The sequence below is a fragment of the Alligator mississippiensis genome, chromosome 16 (assembly GCF_030867095.1).
Source record: "Alligator mississippiensis isolate rAllMis1 chromosome 16, rAllMis1, whole genome shotgun sequence".
NCBI lineage: Eukaryota > Metazoa > Chordata > Crocodylia > Alligatoridae > Alligator > Alligator mississippiensis.
In genome coordinates, this window is record NC_081839.1 from 28,425,172 (window position 1) to 28,443,167 (window position 17,996).

Sequence of the window (17,996 nt, forward strand, 5' to 3'; positions counted from 1 at the left end):
GCTAACCAGTTGTGAAACTCATGCAGTAAACGTTCACACAACGATTTGACTTGGTTTCACTAACTTCTTAGTTAGTGAAACCAAGTTAGTTCAACTTGTTGGCATCTAAACGCTTCATTCTTTGGCCCATATATCTACTTTGGTTAAGTCTACAAAGTGCCATCCACCCTGCCTTCTACCTGGCCCTGACTGAACTTCTCAGCAAGAGTGCGAGTGCAGCTGGGGTGGTGGTTTTTTAGAGTGAACACCAATGGGACCTTGGCTAAGACTACCAATCTCGTATAAGACCATGCACATAGTTTGGCTCCTCTGTTCCAGGTGGAGCCCTCCGTCTGTCATTGTGCCTGCCCATGCACACATGTGCGGACATGCATACAGGCATTTATGCACGCATTTTTTCTCTAATTTCTATTTCAGGCTTGTTATGAGCTAGGAGAGTCCCTTGCAGCCATTGTTCTGTTGATCACATCAGATCATACCCATATGTGAAAATGCATCAAACCAGGCAATACAAGCTGTTGCCACATAGAAGACATGTTTGCATGAAGTGTGGGTTGTTTTGGTTTTGTTTTTTTTTTTTTTGTGTTAATTTTAATTAATTTCTGCCTTTAGGCTAGAAGAGAGTAAGCATTTCCTAAACACAATAACACTAGGAATGAAGGAGCAGACAGCTGTGTAGAAGTGTATTCCAGCACATGCTTACATTAATGCATTGAAGAAAGGCTGCGTACACGGCAGTGGGGTTAGGCACCAAGATTTAATTCTGTGATTTGCATTTTTAAAATGTCAGTATCTTCCATATACAATGAAGTCCTACTAGTGGAAAAAATGAAAATTTGCTGCATTGTTGCTCAAACAGTGACTGCTGCCTATTTTAGAACTGGCTTAACTCCTCTCACTTTGACCCCTGTTAATACAGAGTAACACCATTGAAGTCAATAGAGTTAGTGGTGTAACAGGTGACTAAGGTGAATGATGATATAGTAGGTAATAAACACACTGAACACAGCTAGTGAGCAACCTGTAGGCTGGTATTTTGTCTCCGTGGAATATTGGTTGAATAATTTAGAATAGAGGACAGAATCGTAAAAGCACAGTGGCAATGGGCCAAAATATATCAGTTCAATTGTTCTTTGAGAATAGTTTGCCCAGCTCTAAGCATTAACTGTGGCACTGGAGCTTCCAGTAATAAAATTTATACAGGATTTAAGCCAGGGGTGGGCAATTATTTGAGCCAGCAGGCCACTTAATGAGTTTTGGTGAGCTGTTGAGGGCTGGGGGGATGGCTGAGGAGATGCCAATTGATCCTTTCTGTTGGCTGGTGCCAGAAACCTGAAAAAGGATGGTTATGCCCAGTGCTGTTCTGCTTTGCCAGAGCTGGGGCTGGGCAGGGCCATGCAGCGTGCAGGCTTCTCCACTCCGCTTGCATCCCCACCACTAGCTTCCTGTTGGATCTGTGCAGTCCTGGCACCACAGCTGCTGGCAACTGGGCCTGCATGGGATAGGGCATCAAATAGCTGTCCCACCTGCCTGCCCACCTGCTGTGACCAGGAAAGTTGTGGGGTCCTCCCCCACCCTGCTGCAGCCAGCAGACTCACCTTCTAGCAACTCATCACGGTGGGCAAATGGGCAGGACAGGTACTTGATGCTCTGCATTATGCCCCATCCCATGTAGACCCAACTGCTGGTGGCTGCAGTGCCAGGATTGTGCAGCTGCAGTGCCAACATGAAGTGGGGCAGGGGGCAGAGGGGGTGCAGAGGAGTTTGTGTGCTGCCCAGCTTGGCCCTGAATGCGGCAGAGTGGAGTGGCACAGGACGCATCCCTCCTTCCTCAGGCTCCTGGTGACGGCTGGCAGGCCGGATAGGATCCACTGGTGGGCCGGATACAGCCCACAGACTGCATTTTGCCCACCCCTAATCGAAGCCATCCTGGCCTAGAGAAGCCTGCTTTCCCCTTCTTACTAACTCTCGGAGCATGCTGCTGGAGGCATTATAGATAAACGCTTGCATTTACAGGCTCATAAGAGATGCTGCACACCTCGTCTTCCTTGTTTTTTTGTATGGGTCCAATTCACCTCTGGTGTAACTCCACCAAAATTAGCGAGCCTGTAGCAGGGGTGAATCTGGGCCAATATCTTTATCTCGGGAGAGTTACGCACATCACAACCTCATTTCCTCTGCTGTGGAATCGTGTAGCCCAGAGCGCACACTACAGCCACTGTTTGATTATCCTTGATTTACAGGTTCAAGTCCTTTGAAGTACATTGCTAAAGAGATAAAGATTTCTGTGGTACTTTTCTGTGGGCAGTGCAGGAGCTTTAGATTTGAGCAGTAATCTTCGAGCTGCATCAGACAGGAGAAGGTCAACAAAAGAAGAGAAACTTTTTTTTTTTTTTTTGGAAGAGGAAAAAAAAAAACCAAACGGTTCTTTGTTACTTTTGACTGTTGAGCCAGACTTGCCCCAGGGCAGAAGAAGATCTTTAGGGAGCAAGGCTCCATCCTATTAGTGTTCAGGGTATGAGGGCAATTAGCGGCTTGAGCAAAGCTGCCCCACCTGCTGAGAGCATCTTTATCTGTAGGTTGTGCTGGAGATGCTTGCTGTGTGTGTGCTTGTTGTGGCATCATTTGATGTGGAGCTTATCTAGAGCTTGACAAACAGGGCAGAAAAAACAACCCACCTAGGCCTTGGCTAAGAGCTGGGGGATTGAAGCTTTGTGGGAATTTAGAAGTATGCAGGGAAAATAATCATCACCATTATTATTTATTTTTTTTTTTTCCCCTGTTCTGTGTCAAGGCTCTGTGCTAATGGTCTGATTCTTGTTTTCATTAAGACCTCTTTACATCACTCTAGCAGTGCAGAACAGGCTTCAAGTGGGCGTAGATTTGCTTTTACAGTAATTTCGAGACCTCTATGCACAGCCTTGCTCTGACTTAAAGAGACTGTTGGATAAACAAGAAATAAACCCTTAGATTCCAGTTTAGCAAGGGAGTCAAATGTAAGCGTAACTTCACAGAGGAAGGTATCGGCATGCCCAGGGCGTGGTGGCTTCAGCATTCAAAATCTGGCTCTGGAAAGGCTCCTGGAACGTCAAGTCACTTTTCTTCTCTATCTGTTTGTAAAATGGGGATAATTCAGCTTCCCCCTCTCACAGATGTGACATGAGGCTGAATGCCCTGGAGCAAATTCTGCTCTTTGTTACATCATTGTAAATCTGGGATAGACCAAATTAGGATAAGTACAGCGTGGACAAACCCAAGACGAGCAGTGATCTGGCCAGAACTCTTCTTTGCATGCATTGCTTTGCATTGGAGCTGGGGTTTTTGCTCATGCCCATCTGTAGCTCCCAGGCTTCTTAATGGCCCTTAATAAGCTCCTTCTTGCCCCTCCTTGGGATGCGTCTGATGGCAGGTATTCTCTGTGAAAAGCATTTGACTTAAGACTTTACTCCCACTTCTTGGTCCATAAGGGTGCCAGTAGATGTATGAGGAGGCTGCTCTCATGCACTGTAATTAATTGAATCTGCTGGAGTTTGCTAATTAGTGTACCTCTAGCAGCCTCTGCATCTCATGTATCAGCACCCCCAATCCTCAAAATGGCAAGGGGGGGCTTTAAGTAAAACTCATTCGATGAGGTTTAGTTCAAGAGCCCATGACACCATTTTGAAGTGCAGGGACCCTAATACATGAGACACTGTGGGTGCTTTAGTTAGAGCAGTTCTCAGAGTTGTTTTAATTAAAGCCCTCCTCCTTCCCACCCCTGGAGCACATGTAAAAACACCATAAGAGTCTGTATTGGCTTGAAGGCAAAGCTCCTCTTCTCCTTGGCCTTCCCTGGGGGTGGCGAGTCCAGCGTCGGTGGGTTAGGAGGAAGATTTTCTTTACAGTAGATTAGCTGAGGGCAGAAGATAAGATATAGGGTTACATATCAAAATCAGGAGACTGGAGTGGAGGATATTTTGGATCAATGCAGTGCTTCATGTAGCTTCATTCTGGTTAGTCAAAAGGATGAATAAACCAGCTGACTAATATTTGTTTGCAAACAAATATCCTCTCCAAGGAACTCCTTGAACATGCCCTGTCCCAGTGTTGCAAGAGTAAAACAAGACAGTCTCCTTGCTAGCTAGGTCAAGCATCCATGAGTAGTTCTGGACCTATACGAAAACCTGCAGATGCTAAACCCTCGTTAATATTCACACAAACCTGTCCTTCCTTCTGCTCAGCATTTAATGGTCCAGTAAGCAGGACAACAGCATCCTAGAAAGAAGGCTCAATCATCCTAAGCCTCCATTTTTCACACACTATTGGAGTGTTTCTAATAATAGACAGGACAACAGTGCCTGCCCCAGACTCTCTCATTAGCACGCCCTTAGTTTCAGCAGAGTTGGCTGATGTGTTCATCGGACCTTGAAGGGTTTAGTCAGTTTGCCTCCATATCAGCCTACAGAATATGAATATGTGCGTGAGACATGCGCAGAGACATACATGCACTAAAAATGCCACCGGGGATGAGGCTCCAAATATATAGGCATCCATCACACATACAGAAGTGCAAATGCTAGGAATATTTCCCCTTTTCTGCTGTTGGGAGTCCTCTTCCTTCAGACTGGGCAAATGATTCTGTCCCCAGGCCTTTGGCCTGAGTGGGTGACAAATGCACACAACCCCCGTGAACTCAAGGCAAGTCATGTGCTCACTGTCACGAAGAATAAAGCTCTGTAAGGAAGACTGAGAAAAGGTTTAAAAAAAAAATCTGAGCCAACATCTGATGCAGCTCAATTCCCTGTGGCTTTTCAGCCTGTATAGGAAGGGAGAAGCATTGTTTAGCTTTGCCTGCAGTGTGGAACTGGGAATAACAGCAGCAGCAATTCTTTGCACTTGCACATAGTGTCTTGTCATCCAAGAATCATGAAGCTCTTTCCAAAGGTCCCTCCAGCTTCCTGACTGGGAAACGAGCTCAAAGGGGCAAATTTACTCCCAGGCCTTATCTACATGACAAGGTGCAGCGCCATGTTGCAGAACTGGAGGTGACACTAAATGAGCCAGTGCAGGTACTGGAAGCAGCATGGCCACATTGGTGCACTTAGATAATGCACCCGCCTTCTCAGTTGGGGACTAATAAGCAAGGGTGGCTCGCCATGCTGAAACAGTCATTCTGCCTCCGGTATTTCTACATGGAGCTGCATTGTATAATGTGGAGATACCCTAATATACATGGGTTTAAATCCACAACAACGTGGCTACTTTGAAAAGCAGTGCTACAAATTGGCCAGAACAATACGGAGCTCTTATCTTGTTGTTTTCCATCAGTAGGTCCTAAAGTGTTTTACAAGGGACAGCAGCATCTTTGTCCCCTTCGACTGGTGGGCATCTGGAAGCACAAGGTGGTAATATGACTTGCCCAAGGTCACTGGGCAGGCCAATAGTGGTGCTGGAAAAACAACAAATGTCCCCCGAGTCTGCTAGGCCGCATCACATCCCTTTCACATAGTTTAAAGCTGACATTTTTCCGAGGGCTCGCTGCTTTATGTACCTTGTTTTGGGCGATGCAGTTTAAGACTTGGGATCAGAATATGAAAGGTATTTAGATACCTGCAGACTAGGTGCCTAGTGAGAATTTTTTTTTTTTAAAAGGAGCCTACAGAAATCCATGGGACTTGGCTTCTGACTATTCAACACTCTGCATCTTCAGGGGCATCTATATCTTCAAAACCTAGGCCCTCGGGGACTAATTTGCAGAGGTGCAGAGCCCTTGCCAGCACAGTCCACTTGAGCTACATTTCCACGTATTTGGTTTCTATGAAATCAGCCCCATACTAGCTACAGCCAGTGCCCCAAGTCACTGGAGATTTGGCATCAGTGACTGGCACAAGGTCATACAGAAAGTATGATCTCCTGGATCACGCAAGGCCATATTACCTCTCTGTGGAATGAAACAATGATAGGCTGTAATTTAGCAAAAAAACAATTAAGCACAGTCTTATGAGAAATGTCCTAATAGGATGTTATGTTAGACTGTGGAACAGGCTCCCACAGGAGATGTGGGAAGCTCTGTCATCACTCAAATATACTCAGTAACACAGACAAGACAAAGCACTCAAACAGTGGTTCTCAATCTCTTTAGACATGAGGCACCCCTCGATAGACTCAACACACCTGTCAGAAAATGTCAGCTCCTAGTTTTCATTAATGTTTTTACTACAGAAAAGTAATAGAGCAATTCTTCTGTTGTGAAGAACTCACAAAGTCCACAGCATGTGTCAGCGTGTTTTTAACACTGTGGATTCCTATTTGAAATCTCTGGGTTTATCGTAGGAATCATGTTGGCATGCCTACCAGTGCTAACGTTGTGGGGCACTCCGTGGTACTTTTGAAAGGATCTCAAAACATCCCAGGGTGCCAGAGTTGAGAATCACCGTACTAGAGAATAACCAAGGGGGTAATTGCAAAAAAAGAAAAAAAAAAAATTAAACTAGGATATCACTGGCTGAGTGACTGAGCAGCATCATGGTCCCAGACAGTGGTTCCTAACCTTTTTCTCCATGATCCCACTTCCAGACCAAGCCCTAGTGTTCTCAGTGAATGTCTTTGGGGCTTATGACCCCACTTGGTAAGTGCCACGACCCCATTTGGATTGCAATCCCTGAAAACTATCATCGAGAGTGCAGTGTCATGCAGTCTAAAAACTGTCATCGAGAGTGCAATGCTGCAAGGTGCTGAACACCCAAAGCAAGCTCCAAGGGGCTGAGGAAGTCAGCGTGAGTTGGGACACCCTGCAGATAACAGAGATGCTAGCACCTTTCAGGATCAGCCTTAAGGCCCCAGTCCAGCAAAGCACATAAGTATGCACTTAATGTTAGGAATGTGCCCAAGTGCTTTGTTAAATCCAGGCCTAAATGAACATTTTGTACATCTGCTTTATTTTCTGTAAGTGTTTGTTTTCCAAAGATGAAACACCAGTCTAGTGAAATTTCAGATCCCGTATCTTCCATCCCCAAATCTGGTATTTAACATGTTCCCATCCTGAACCAGTATTGTTATCTCTTTCCTCTGACTATATAGCAGGTGGGTGCCTGAGATAAAACCACTGACCTTAGGATGGCCTGGAACTGAATCAATTTCTAGTCCAATTACAAAAAAACCCACTTTCTGGGCAAAAGAGTCAGTTGCCGCTCCACACAGGCTTGTGATCTTTGCTATTACCAAAGGAGTGTGAACATGCTGATGTTCAGATAAACAGAGCATGGGATTAACAGGCTCTGTCCAGGTTTCATTCTTTAGGGATATTCTGGTCCAGCTCATCCACATTTTCCCCCCTTTCACACTAAATCCATATGCAGAATCAGCCACATTGGCTGCAGCTCCAGATGAGTGAAATAAATACTAGAAACACAAACAGCCTGTGACAGCAAGGGTGGGAGGACAGCAGAAGAGAAAGGAGAGTGCTTGATTTCTTTTTGAGCCTTAGTTTCTATCGTCCATATGGATAAAGGGTTACTTTTTTTCTCAGCTCTTGCCTATATTACCTATTGAGAGAGCAAGAAAGGACTATTTCTTACCGTGTGTTGACACAACAGCTAACACAATGGATCCCTGATCTGTGGTGGGGCCACTGTATGCTATGATAATATGAAGAATTGATGGCAAGAGCAGTGTACCTCAGTGCTCACAACAAAACAGAAACCTCATAGAAACATACGGCTGGAAGGGACCTCAGAGGTCATCTAGTTCAACCCCCTGCTTGAGGCAGCATCATCCCTATCCAAACCATCCCGTACAAATCCTTGTCTAACCCTGCACAACAGCGCGTAGCACCCTAACCTGCCATGGGTAAAACAGGGAGACACCAGCAGTCAGTGTCCTGTTGCTGCAAGGGCTGGTAAAATATGTTTGAGAGATGCTAGGGACCCCTGCCAGCCCCCCCCCCCCCCCCCCCGATGCCCGCTGAGCAGTGGGGGGCTGTGGGGATCACCCCTTACCCGGCAGCACCTGCTGAGTCAGGGCTTTTCTTTAAAAGGCTGGGAGCTGGGGCAGGCAGGGCTGGGAGAGGGGCAGGGGATGGGTCTGGCCTGGCCGATTTGGAGATTCGGCCAAATCGAATCAGGACAGTGATTCCAATCACCGAATTGAGTCACTGTCCCCCGAATTGGCTAAATCCAAAGTGAATACTAGCAGCTTTGCACAGGCCTAATGCTTAGGTGTACACTCTGTCATCGTTTTTATTTTAAAGCTCAAGTATCCCTCATACTTGGGAGAACTCCCTGTAAGTATCTGCATAGCTATTAGCTACCTCATTATTCTCCTCAAATACCTCATTAAAAGTCTCCTTCCCATCCTGCCTACACTAAACGTAGCGGAGGTTAATGCTGCTGGCGCACTGCCACCACTGCCCATCATACTCACTAGTGTCCCCGTATTGCCTTGTAATGCCCTTTTTCTTGTATATACTCACCTGTCGTCTGTTGTAATATGTAGAATGTATGTTTTTTGGGGCAAACTCTGCCAGCTTGTTCAGTGCCTAGTATTGGGGGCCCTGGCCCATGGTTCCTCCCTGGTATGGGGGTGGTGGCAATAGTACTAATAATGCTGAAACTTAGGAGTGCATCTGGCCCATGGAGCAGAAGATGTCGATGCTCATATTGAGAGTTCGTTGTAGTCTTGAACCGGCCCCTGAGACAGCTATTGTCTCTCTTAAACTATACCATCACAGAAGATAGTTGTCTGACATTGGAGAAATATAGCTTTTGATTTCCGTTTTCAAGTCAAGTTTCTGTGATTTCTGACTATCCCAGGTATAATAAGCCTTTTAAGTGTCTTGAAGACAAGGACATGAAAACTTAATTAGTACAATCAATTACTTGTGAAGGGCAAAGTTCACCTCTCAGAATAAAACTATGTGAAACACAGCAAGTTTGGCTTACAAGGTTTCAAGTAAACACTGTCTGTGGTCTGACCTGTAAGGAGCTTGCTTTTATGACTTCTGATTATGAATAAACCCAAAATTTTCAAAGCAAAAATCAGTAGAAAACCCTGAGTTTCATCTGGTTGCTCATCAAAGCCAGGGGAAACCATAAATTGCATGTGGTTTTGATATCAAACCGAAGTTCAGCTCAGAAATAAGCCAAAGGGTTTGCCGGAAACTTGGAGCCAACTTTTTGGTAACACAATCAGAGTTCAGACTTGATAACAATACTGAGTGAGCTTTGAGTAGTCCCAGGATTTGCTTCTCAATATCTTCTGATTCAGACACTTCATTACCTGCAGTGCACTGAGTCTTTGCAGACTGACCTGGTACAGATGGGGCCAAAAATCAGATGATTGTTAAGGATTCCCTTTCGCGCTCTGAAGAATGTATGAACTTTTTTTGAATACAATGGGAATCTCCTTTTCTTTGATATCAGAGTGGATGACAGTTATCAGAAAGTCTAAGGGTTTGTTCAGTTCCCTGGGACTGTAGGTCTACGGGAAGACAGAGAGCAGGTGTTGCTAACTCCAGGCTTGGATTCTCTTAATGCATAGTAGAGATTTTGCATTGACACCCGCTGAGCAGGGGTGGAGTAAGGGGGAGGTGGAAGGGAAACTTGAAAATCTGAATGTAAATCACTTGCCTTTGGTCACACAGATGGTAAAAAAGGAAGTCAGGAACTGAACCCAGGTATCTCATGTCCCTGGTCTGTGTTTTTGCTTTCAAGTTTGGGCCATCTTGCTGGAATTGCATCTTAGCTGTTCCTGTTTTCCAAACACACAGTACCGTGCGCTTCTTTCCATTACTGCCGGTTCTTCTCCATCCTGCCATGTTCCTCGAAATATCTATCTTTTCCACTTAAAACGGTTTCCTGCTTAGTGTTTATCATCAATTACTCCGTAAATATGCAAAACACACATGCAAGCCAGCAGCAGCAGCAAAAAAGATAGTAGATGGAACAGAAACGCCAGCATATAATGAATGTGCTCCTAAAATTACCATCTCGAGCCGTGTGAGGAACAATATGACATAAATTACCGTAAGGAATGCACCATATCCTGCCACCACACCTATTAACTGGTTTATGTTTTTTATGAAATAACAATTGTAACTAGCCTTGATGAGCCTTGATGGAAGCAGAACATACTTTTTAGTTGCCCCGTAGTGTTTTTTTCTAAGTGCTTAAAAGGTACAAAAGGTAGTTTAAAAGAGATTTTTAGGATGCTGCAAATTATAAATGTCTCTTTGTCAGCCACAAATGACTGTAATTTTGTGCAAACGTTTATTTTCAATTGACACCTCTGCTGAGAAGCAAGACATGCCTTCCCTCAGAATTCAGAATAATTCATCTGAAAAGGTTTCCAGGGCCAGAGGGAGAGGACCAATTTTGTGCTCTTTATTGACCAGATCCGTGCTCTATGGCACAGAATACAGAATGAGCAAGAAGGATGGCATCAGCTGTGTGCCCATCTGCCTTGAAGAGATTTGCTATCGGTGACCATGTACCCATCTGCATTGAGAAGCTTTGCCAAAGGTAACTGTGTGTCTCATTTCCATCTGTCTTCACAGCACATAGGCCAGCACCAAAATGCTGGAGCTGAGCTTGCTTGAATTTTAGGAAAACTGATCCAGATCCAGCACCATGAAGTAGGGGGGAATAATAAGCCTGTCCCAAGCAACCTGGAACGATTCAAAGACCTGGCCTTCGCTTTTGTCCGAGACCCTGTAATTAGGGCTAATTCTGCACATCCTTGACCTTTGCCAGGCAGGAGTGAGTGGAATTTCTCTTTGGGATCTGCATTGGGTCTGGATTTCTTTTGAACAATGAAAAATTGTCTTTTTCAAAAAAATAATAAAATAAAAAAGAGAGAGAAGCTTTTTTAAAAAAAAAAGTAGCCAGTCTTATCAGCCCTTGCCATTTTTAAACAAAATTTTCCATGATACTTTTACCAATATTGTTACTTACTGTTTTTTTGTCAGAACCTATATTTTGTGCTGAAAAGTGGCTTTTTAGTAATGAGGGAAAAAAAAATCAAAAACACGATAGAAAAACAACGGGTAACAGCAACACTAAGAGTCTTGTTAGCTTATATCCAGTCCCCTTCAATGCCAGAGCAGTCCCTACAGTCTATATAATCCAGGGCTAAATAGGGATTGTTGGGCAGCCTTTCTTCTGGTACGTGGGACCTGACTGTGAGCAGCCTCACTGATTTCTGTGGTTTAGGTTTACCTGCTCTGTGGTATGTAGCTGTAGTACCCCAGGAGCCTTTTGGGAAAAGTCTGAAAATTCAAAGAAAAATTACACTTTCCTCTCTTCTAACTTGTTCCCAGGGAACACTGATCTCCTACTGCCACAGGCCTGTAATCTGAGTTGGCTCTACCCCATGTCCTGGCTTGCCTACATTGGCTGGAGGACATCCTCTCCCCTACCACAGCCTTCTCTGGTCCTTTCTCCCCTCCATGTAGCCTGATGAGAACCGGGTAGTTGATTATTCCTCTTTCCAGTGCTTGCAGCAGAGACCCAGGGAAGCGGTGTGTAGGAGGGGAGGCAGGCAGTTACTCTCCTGTAGCATCTTTTATGATTGCACAAGCTGAGCCCGTCTGACCCAAAGGGGCTTCTTGCAGAAAAAGATACTAGTCAAGCTCTTTCTGTTTGTGCCTCATGCCTTTTCCCCACCCTGTAGAGACCGTCTTACATATTTAGACTTTGAGGCAGGAGCTGTCTACTTCTTTATTTATACAAAGCCTAGCACAAGGGGTCTCATTCCTGGCTGGTTTCTAGGACATAGAGCAAATAGCGATGACGATGTCAAAAGAGTGGGCAGAGTTGGTCCCTTGCCTTTCACAAATGTTCTGAAAGCTTTCTGAGGAACTGACATCTATTTACAGCTATTTACAAAAAGGAAAAGTTACTGTCAAATATTTAACTTTAAACACGCATTTTTTGTTTCTGTCCTTGCTGCCAGATGAAGAGAACCGGGACTGATGTTTTCTGCTTTCCTATTTATGGGGGTGTTTCCTATGTATTCATTCCTTGTCAGAGTGTTTGCTTTGAAAAAAAAAGAAAACCACACTTCTAAAATACAAAAAAAATAAAAAAATAATAGTGCACAGTTTTAGTGCATTTGAAAGCCCTTTTCTTTCTCTGCTTCTGCTTTTGAAATGGGGGAGTAAAAAGATGGAGCAACAGCTAGAATATGAAAGAGAAGAATCTATTCTTGAATGGTATTTTATTCTGATAATTTCCTTCCTTCCATGGAAAACATTGTACCTTCAGGAGAAGCAATAAAAAAATTATGCAGCTAAAAGTAATAATTTTAATTGGACAGTTCAGATAAAATCAAAAGCAGAGGATTAAGATTTCTATGCAGAAAAGGTAACAGTGAAAGGTAATGGAATGTTTTCTTTGGAAGATCCTTCAAGGAAAATAAAAATACAGGGGTTAGGATTCATACATATCCCCAAAAAGTTATGCTTTATATTCCTTCCTTTTTTGTTTTGTTGCTATCTCAAAGTTAACTTGTCATGTTGCATTTATCACCATCTCTAAAATACCTACAGGTGTTGAATGGATTGGTAAAATATGCTGTTGAATCTTTGGGTTCAAGTTTATAATTCCTCTGGGGGATTTAGATGTCCATTTTCATGGACCTCCCTGGAATCGTCACTTGACCACTTTGACTTTCTATGGCACGAGGCTCCCAAACTCTTTGGCCAGAAGGCAGAGAGTTAAAGCTCATTTGCCTTACATTTCTTACTGCTTATTCTTTGAATCTGTGTGTCAACCAGTCAGCCATATTTTGCCATCAACTTATACGTTAGCAACTGGAGACTGAATTGTTCATCTTCCCTCCCCACTCTCCACATGTTCCCCTTTCTCTTCTATCTTTAGGCCTCCAATGCCTCTCTCCCCATCCTTCCCCTCAATCAGGTCATTGCCTGGGAGCTGTTTTTCTCTTCACTCACCTTCCTTGCCTCATACATCAGAGGTGTTGCCAGATCTCATGGCTCCTCCTTCCACATTTCTTCCAAACTCTCTGCCTCCTCAGTCAAGACCCTTGCCCAGACCTTCATCATCTTGTTTATTGCAGCTTCCTTCTCTCCAGCTTGTGACATTCTCAAACTGGTTCAAGACACAGGTCAGGTCATTGCTCTTGGTCATCACTGGGACTAGGTCACTCCCATCTCTGAGTCTCCAGGTCCCCATTTCTGACTGCATCTGCTTCAACAGATTCACAACGTTCACAACATTCACAGGTTTTTTGCAATTTTATTTACCTGTTCCAATCTGTCATTGTGTTGTCCTTCACCACATCAGCTCTACTAGTCATGCCAGCTTCCTCCATCTCCATAACCTCTTCTCGCACAAATATCTTTGGGTGCATCGATCCTTCTCTCTGAACTCATCTGTGAGGCTCCTCTCCCTCTTGCCTCAAATCCCTCCAGAACCGCTTCTCTTCTGATATATAGTGGGACTCAGCCAACAGGGACATAGTTAGGCTAGAAAAATGTCAATATATATTATTGGCAAAACTCAAAATGTATGTAGTTTTCTACCTATGGGTAGGGACTTACCAAAATTGCAATTCTGCATTTTTTGCAGAAACCACAATTCCAGGAAAAATCGCAGGGTCTCTGGGAACAAAAGAAAACTTACTGAAAATAAAATGCTAGCTCCCTTTGGCTGCTGGCCCAGCAAGATGCCTGCCATCCTTGCCCCTCTCTGCCAGTTGGGCACTGTGCTCGGCCTGTAAAAATGGCTGCTGGCCCTGTGATCTGCATGCAAAATTGGCTAAAAGACTCCTCCAGTTCGGCAGACTGTGGTATATATGTGTGTGTGTGTGTGCAGATAAATACATATGCATCTTTGTGTGTATCCGTGCACATACATACACATGAAAGGATTTATGTATTGGATTTTTCCTCTTCCTCCTCTCTTCCTAAGTTATTCATCTACTTTGGTCTGGATATATCTATGAGTCCCACACAGAGATTTGCCCACATTGAAGATGTGGATCATAGCATCATAGAAAACGAGGGCTGGAAGGGACCTCAGGATATCATCTAGTCCAACCCCCTGCTCAAAACAGGACCATCCCCAGCTAGATCATCCCAGCCAAGGCTTTTTTGAGTCGGGCCTAAAAACCCCCGAAGGATGAAGTTTCCACCATCTTACTGGGTAACCAGTTCCAGCGCTTCACCACCACCCTAGTGAGAATTTTTTTCCTAATATCCAACCTAACCCTTCCTTACTGCAACTGGAGCCCATTGCTCCTTGATCTGTCATCTGCCAACACTGAGAACAGTCCAGCTCCATCCTCTTTGGAAACACCCTGCAGGGAGTTAAACGCTGCTATCAGATCCCCACTCAGTCTTCTCTTCTGCAAACTAAATAGGCCCAGTTCCCTCAGCCTCTCCTCATAAGTCATGTGCCCCAGCCCTTGAACCATTTTCATTGCCCTCCACTGGACTCTGTCCAGTTTGTCCATATCCTTTCTACAGCGGGAGGCCCAAAACTGGACACTGCTCCAGTACTTTATACGCTGTTCCAGGCAAAGATTTTGTCTCCTGTGATCTTTTGGGCATAATGAGGCCCTCACCCTGTCTGGAGGTTCTGGGCATTGTAGCAATATAAAGAACAAGTGGCAGTTAACACCTGATATATAATAGATCAGAGGAGTCATCAACGTGGGACATTTAGAGGGAGTTTTCTGCTCTCTACCCGACAGGTCAGTAAAGAGCTGATGTAGACCCAGAGCCAGATTTTGCTGTTGATCTCACGGGAATGTCCGAGCATCCCCAGTGGTGCAGTGAAGTTACCTCGGATTTGCAGAGGTGCAGATAAGAGCAGCGGCTGGCTGACAGGGAGCAGCTCCTGCTCCCTCCCCTCACCCATTCACAAACAATTCATGTTTTATTCTCTTTCAATTCCGCTCCTGAGCCACGCCGTGCGATCGGTCTGCTTTGCTGCGCTTTGAATTTCTATTCACATTTTCACCCTTATTGGATTGCAAAATCTCCTCGGCAATGTGCTGATTACACAATTGAGCCTTCATGCTCTGGCATTTAGAGGTGGTTGCAGACATAAAACTGTTTATAAATTCAATATTCTCCGGTTCTGAACTCTAAAGTCAAGGTGTATCCTGTGCGCATATTCCTCAATGTTGAGATGCTAAATGCTCATATGCAGAGGCAATTATCTTGAATATGCAGGAGCAGACCAGCTCAAAGATGTGTGTGTTCAGCTTTATTCATAATTATCCTGTCATGTGTTTTAGGCAATATGGAGTATTGGAGATGTAGTTCAAGACTTAAGTAGAACACAGCCGTATCTCACAAAAAAAATTGTGACAGGATGCATGTACACACAGAGCAAGAAGGAGAGCAAAACTGATTATATGCATATAAAGCCTTCTGTTCCTGCACACATTCATATATACACGTTCTTTTCTGAAAATAAATATAATATTTCTGGGTTGGAGATTGGCTATTGTATTTCCCAGTCTATTCTTCAATGCCATTTCAGCCACCTTGGCCAGCAAGCCATAGAAGTGTCAGCCAGGGGGCAAAGGGGATCAGTGAAGTTAGGATTTGTGGCTGAAGCAGGCTGAAGACAGGGAGGGAGATAAATAAAAAGTATATTTTAAGTTAAAACATTGTGGTTCTCAAAACATAAAGATCTATAAAAATGTTAATTTTCAGTTTTCATTTTTTTTCTTCTCTGGGGGCTTTTTATGAAACCAGGTCCCCTAAACCAGTGTTTCTCAACCAGTGGGACAGGGAGGTCATGTAGGTGGGACTTCAACTCATTTTAAAATGTCCATTAATGATTAATATAATACTAAAATGCATGTAAAAGTAAAAAAACACTTCTTGGGAAAAATGGGGTTTTGTTTTAATCATGGTGGGACCAGGGTTTTTTGACAAAACGGTTGGTGGGATGTAAGGTGCAAAAGGTTGAGAACCTTTGCCCAAAACTACCAGGATTTTTTTGGGAGGAGGGAAAGGTTCAGAGTTTCATTTAACAGATAAAAACCACCTGGTGATTTTTGACCAGTCCTATTATAGACCCATCTACAAAGGGATAAAGGAAGAATCAGAGGTAGGAAGAGAGGAGAAAGAGAGAGTCAAGGAAGTAAAAAGTGTTGGTTCCCAATTGTGTATGAGCATATAGGGTCTATGTGTGAGAGAGAAAAAAGGTATGGCGCATTCTTCAAATCTCAAGCGAAACAGCAAAGGAATAACTCTCAGTTCATAACAATGAAAAGATACCTTATTTTTGCTACTTACACATTTCCAGGAGAAAAGCTTATTTTAATGACCTCTTCAGAGCAGAACAGTTCAATAGGGACATTTATTAGATGTGATGAAAAGCACACTAGTGACTTGGTAGCTAACTGGGGAAGACGAAGCCAGCTGGATTGTTTTAAGGGATAATCAATCAGCTCTCTAAGGTAGGTGTGAGGCAGGCTGTTTTTCAAATCTAGCATTGTCTTGGGGAGAAGGTCAAGGGACAAGGGATGTGTTTGATGGTAGGCTGGTATGATCTTTGTCCCATTTATTAGGTTACAACTTACAGGACACGATAGGATTTGTTATTCTTGTTTCCATATTTATCATTACTGCACCCAGGTGCATATAGGGATAATAGCTGGGAAGTCAAAGGGGACTTTGTGCTGATCCAGACTCCTAGGTCCAGATCTGCACTACAGTCAAGGAAAGCACAGCACGGATCTACTGATGGGGACTGACGATACCACTTTGCCTCTCTGATTCTGGGCCAACTTTGAACCTGCCTGAGCCTAGGTGGTCCATAAGGCTAGTGTGGCTGGCCACTGCCAGTGGCACACAAGGCCAGAATCGGTTCCTGCTACCTTTGATTCCTCTCCCCAAATAGCGAGGTACCTCCATTGCCTCCTGGTCAACTAGGGGGCATGCCTCTTTCACTTAGCCTTCCAGTCACACCAGTGCAGCTCTAGTGACATCCGTGCTCTGTACCATCTCGGTGGCTGGAGAATAACTGCATCTTCCCCTTGCTTAGAGCTTTGCCATCCCACCATAGGAAAGTCTATGTAAGCACAGACTTTTAGCGTTAATTTATCAGGGTCTATTTGTGCATGCATCTGTAACCTAGAAGGGGAGATTGTGCAGCTTTGGCTGGCGTAACAGTCTCAATCTAGTAAAACAAATAAAACCCTTCAACCGCCAAGTGAACAACCTTGCAAAAGAGCAGGAGGGAGGCATTAAGGTCCCCAAGGGACCAGCTTAATTATTTTGGCATCGACAAGATGGGAAGGGTGTTAGCTTCACTTTTGCCCCTGGGCTCTCTGTCTAGAGAGATTAGTGCAGGTTAATGATAAAGGCTAACGAAATGTGATACAGGAAATGCTAAGCAGGTTTGCCCCCTGGGCCTCTGAAACACATTGCAGAGAAGTTGTGTTTTCTCATTTGTTCAGGGGTATCAGATATAATTCTGATAAAAGAGCGAAATGAAGGGGATAGAGGAAGGAGGTGGAATCGCTGAAGGGAAGACACTGCAAGCCATCTATTTGAAACTTGAACACTTGTTATGTGCTGTAATTCCACCACACCGGAGCTAGTGCAAGGATCTTTGTGGTAAAACTAGAGTTGGGTGAGTGGGCAGGAAGCGGGGAAGTAGCTGCAATTAATTTTCTTTTAGTTAGTGTGGTGAGCGAGCTCCCAGTACTAGCCATACTCCTCAGCAGACAAGGTGTATAAAGCCATCTTACACTGAAACACCGTTGTGACATTCAGAGAGGACTTTTTGCATCCATTTATATTGTCATTGGACAAATATAATACTCTTTTTTCATAGCACCTTCTCCAAAGGTCTTGGCCAACCTAGTTTCAAGTGCTGGAGGAACGCAGCTTCCATTGCTTCTCTTGCAGACTGCTACGTGGTCTAACAGGGCTCCTTCAGACTAGAGCCCAAATCCACTCCGATCAAACAATGAGAAATCTGCCTCCTAATTAGGGCATGAACTTTTCCCATCCAACTTCTACACCACGAAGA

At 44.2% G+C, this 17,996-nt stretch overlaps 1 long non-coding RNA gene across 1 annotated transcript in view; it reads left to right on the forward strand.

Moving 5' to 3' along the window:
• Positions 1–17,996, forward strand: part of LOC132246454 (uncharacterized) — an 87,095-nt gene that overhangs the window by 13,068 nt on the left and 56,031 nt on the right. The window contains exon 2 of the long non-coding RNA XR_009457744.1: positions 10,370–10,496. This is a non-coding gene — a long non-coding RNA (uncharacterized LOC132246454). The remainder of the gene's footprint in view (positions 1–10,369; positions 10,497–17,996) is intronic.